We start from the raw sequence: 4,267 nt of genomic DNA, 5'->3' as shown, positions 1-4,267 counted from the left end.
TGGTTTTCATCCCGTCTGTGAGTTTCTATTTAAGAAAATTATATCCAATTGAATTTAAAGCCTTTATCCTTCATCTGTTGTATGGTCCTTTCCTCTATACAAGGGCACGATAGATCTAAAGTCTATTCACTATCACCTGACAATGCTGGAGATTAAACATTACCTGAAATTCATTGCCCTGTTACAACTGGGCTTTGAAAGAAAAATCATTGAAACTCCTGATTTTCCTTCTCATTTCATTTCAATTCAATCTACGTTTCATAGGACCCCCTCCACGCCGAACAAAAATAATTATTACACATACATACAATTCACTTTATAGTTCAGGTCTCGACTTTTAATCAGCCCTTACAATTCTAAACCAGGAGTCAGTCTAGATGTGAGCTCTGATCTACGTTAAGCAATTAAATCAACCATTTCTTAAGTTATACAATTAACAATTTCATTAATATTCCTCTTTTTGCGACCAATATTCCCAGACCGTCGCGATTCATCCTATTTTTTCTAACAATTCAGCCCTGCCTTTCTATAGCAGATGGAAACAGGAGTTAGTCTACTATAGGTTTTAGAAATAAGCCACTGGGAAATGAAATGGAAAGCAGTTTTCCTGTAGAATCACCGTTTCCTATTTTCTGTTGTCCATAATTTTTATTGGACCCAACATTTCTTACATTTAAAGTTTTGTGCATGGCAACATTTTCTTGCCTTCCTGTAAGGGATTTTTGTTGAGTTCCTCAGGTCTTTATTTAAATCTGCTAGTAACTAATGCTGCCACGTTGTGTCATGGCAATATCTTGGAGGGTTTACTGTTCTTATTGGCAAGGAGTTACCAGTTCTTCTGACACCAGGTAGGTATTTTCATATTGACTTTGGAAGTTGTTTGCGAGATTCCCACTGAAATTCCATTGTCTGTTAGGTCTGAGTCCTAATGGGCCGTGTTCCACTCGAGTGATTTCTGATCCTTTGAGAAGCACCCATTCATGATTTACTCAACTCTTCCCTATTTAAAAAATGTTGAATTTCCAGGCAGTATCCTGTTGCTTGTGTTAGGTAGGAAATTGCCCATGGGCTGAGGTTGGCAATCCAAATTACTGTATTGCACCGTCCTCGGAACGTTTGTCTGTAGAGTCAGTTTAACATTCACCACACATTGGCAGTTGGATTTTCATAAGTGGCCTAAAGGGATGGGCACACAAAGCTGTTCAATGGAGGAATAGGTTGTAGTGAAAAAATTACTAATATGATCATTATGCAAACTATGGACAACCTATGGGCTTGCGAATAGAGGAACCCGGTATTTTGTTGAATTATTGTGGTATTACTAGGGATCCTTTGGAAGATATTTTTCCGTCAGCCATGGGCATTATCACTGAGTCTCAGTGTAGCTCGCGATGGGTCAGACACAATGAAGAGGGCTTTCCCGTTCTGCCGAGTTCTGTTCTGTAATTGAGACCAACAAATTACCAGGAAGCTTAACTTTCTTTCACGATATGACCTGGTGTGTGGTAAAGTTCTGTCTCAATTTCTGGACTTATGAGTATTCACATGCTGTAGTGTTTCTCGTGAACCTCCCCAGCTTATACCCGCCTTTGGATCTATTCTCGCTGTCACCAGAAGGGTTGCAGCGGCCTGCTCCGCTCTGGTCCCCAGACTTTCCCTGGAGAAACCCCCAAATCCCAGACCCCTGGGTTTTCCTTACCTCACCCCACCGAGTCTCCCTCCCTTTTCCTGTGTGTGGAGCCTGGCGCTTGCTTTATGCTTAACCTCCTTGAATGGCAACCAGCGAGCTAATTTTACCTCCGAGGCATAGGCATTCAAAGCTATGTCCCAGCTAACCGCCCGGAGATTCACCCTCCCTGGTCTTCGTAGCCGTAACTAGAGATATAAACCACACATCAAGAAACAAGAGTTGGTTCTCTCTTCTCTTTCCCTGAGGCCTGTTCCTGCGCCTGGGAACAATTAGGAAGTCACCCTCAGAATTGTATGCCTCCCCTCTCTGTCTTGCCGGAGGAGACAGTGACCTGGTACAGAAATTTTCATATCTTCTTGCTTCACTTGGAAAGAAATACCTTCCCACAAGTTTTAACAATGAAACTTATATAAAGAAAGAAATTGACAACATTATGCATAATACTGCATTAAGAGATCAATACAGGCTCTTGCTTATAGAAAATATGAATAAACAGTCTGATTTAAAAGATAGTCCCATTTAAACCAGTCCAGCACAGTACAACACACACATGTAAATACAAATCAAAGCACATCACAGCCGATTACTTTGTTTCCTTTTGTACTCACAGATGTTTAGGAGAAGATTTGAAAGAAGATGGAGTTAGAAGAAAAGCTTGTTTACTCACAGCCGGGGAAAACAAAAAGACCCCGAACAAAGCCAAAAACCTCCTTTGTTCACCCTTTGCAGGTAAAAGAAAATTAACCCTTACCTATCTACTTATGACACCTGGGCTGGTTCTTAAGCCTAAGAAAAAAGTAGCTTCCCATGATTCAATGGGAAGGGAACTTTGATTATCAACAGCCCTGAGTAGTCTTGCAGGTCAAGTTAAGTGGAATGAGGAAAAAAGCTGAGGAGCCTATTAAAACCATTTTAAAATCTAATTTAAAAAGTATACTCTGGTACGATTATTTCTGTTATAAATATTATTTTTGTCTTGACAAGATTACCTTTTTAAATGTACAATTTAATGGTAATACAATTCACATGACTGCGAATGAGGAACTTGAGTGTAGAGAAAACTCATCTAGACGTTATAGTGATGGCTGTTTTAGAAATGCTTAAGACAGACAGAGTTTCATTCCCATAAAGAAGTGGGAACACCAACATGAAGAACAGGGAGGGGAGAACTGCAGGTTGGAAGCAAAAAAGATAGCAGGAGGAAATTAGTAGTAACATGATAATGCAAACACTCATTTTCACATAATACTGAAAGTTCATGTTATACCTGTAGCACACGCTCAAGTTGCAGTTATATAATAGGATGAAAAACAAACAAAAAAACCCAACAAATATGATAGCCAACCCTTGAAGTTAAATTAATCCCAGCAGAATAAACAATTCTGTAAAATTAAGACCAAATGAAAGTGGTAGCTTACTGTATGCTGAAGCCACGTCCTGTTGCTGTGCCTCGATCAGGATACTGTGCCAGAATTAAGGACAATGCCTTTAGTCTCTTCCTGCATTCCAGAAAGTCCTGGCTGAGATGAAAATCCGTGGAGGCTGAAAGTGGAAGTCCGTCCCTCACTCTCACCACACAAGCAAAGAGGATCATGGACATCCTCCACAAGAGTATTCATGAAGACAACCTGGAAATACATGTATTAAATTAAGATTGCATCTATTTACATAATAACCTACTACACAAGTATGTATTGTGGTAAAGTATAAATTTAACTCTTTCATTGCTGCTTCTCAACAATACTTCTTGTACTGCCATAATCTTTTAAAGATGATCTAAAAAGCGTGGGGTTTTGTTTTTTTTTTCCACGTTTTTAAAATTAGCACTGTCCCTTTTTCTGCTTCTTGCTGATGTATAATAATGACCAGAAAATGTTCTTTCCCTGAAAGAATTCACCAGTTTCTTCCTGATAGCTTTGTACTCTAGAAATCTCAGGAACATTGGGAGAGATGTTAAAAGATAAAAATAGCACTTGTACATTTAACTCACACCGACTAGTTCTCATTTCCACTAGCCCTCCTGTCAGTCATCGAAAGGTACATCTATAACACAAACGATGGTGTGTTTGCAGTGCAGTTAGACATACCCATGCTAGCTTTAATCTAGCTGGTGTGAGTAATAGTGGTAGTGAGGCCATGGTGGTGTGAGCTTCGACACAGGCTAGCCACCCTAGTACTGGCCTGCCAGGGATTCTAGATGCACTTTTGGGTTGCTCGCCCTGGCCAGGGCCCATGCTGCCACATCTTCGCTGCTATTACTCACACAAGCTAACTTAAAACGATGTTGCAATCAGCCCTTAATCTGCACTGAAGACATATTCTTACTGTTGCAGACGAGTCCTAAATTCCTAATGTAAAAAACAAACAGGAAATAAGTTTTATGTCCAAAAACTTTCAGTACTTTTTTATATATTATATAAATATCAAAACAGGGGACAACCCTAATTCTTCTTACGGAAAGGGATTTGGGAATCATAGTGGACCACAAGCTGAATATGAGTCAACAGTGTAACACTGTTGCAAAAAAAAACAAAAAAAAAAAAAAAAAAAATTACTTTGTGGTATAATAATGCACTA

The 4,267-nt window shown here is 39.4% G+C and overlaps 1 protein-coding gene across 1 annotated transcript in view; it reads right to left on the bottom strand.

Annotated features, from left to right (window-relative positions):
• The window catches only part of SEC22C (SEC22 homolog C, vesicle trafficking protein), a 36,247-nt gene extending 32,929 nt beyond the window's left edge, over window positions 1–3,318 (bottom strand). The window contains exon 1 of the mRNA XM_032772549.2: window positions 3,003–3,318. The gene's annotated coding sequence lies outside the window, so the exon portion shown is untranslated. The remainder of the gene's footprint in view (window positions 1–3,002) is intronic.
• Between the last annotated feature and the right edge of the window lie 949 nt (window positions 3,319–4,267).

The sequence above is a fragment of the Chelonoidis abingdonii genome, chromosome 2 (assembly GCF_003597395.2).
Source record: "Chelonoidis abingdonii isolate Lonesome George chromosome 2, CheloAbing_2.0, whole genome shotgun sequence".
In the NCBI taxonomy this organism is placed as follows: domain Eukaryota; kingdom Metazoa; phylum Chordata; order Testudines; family Testudinidae; genus Chelonoidis; species Chelonoidis abingdonii.
Note: the sequence above shows the minus strand (reverse complement) of the source record. Positions and strands in the feature narration are given on the sequence as shown.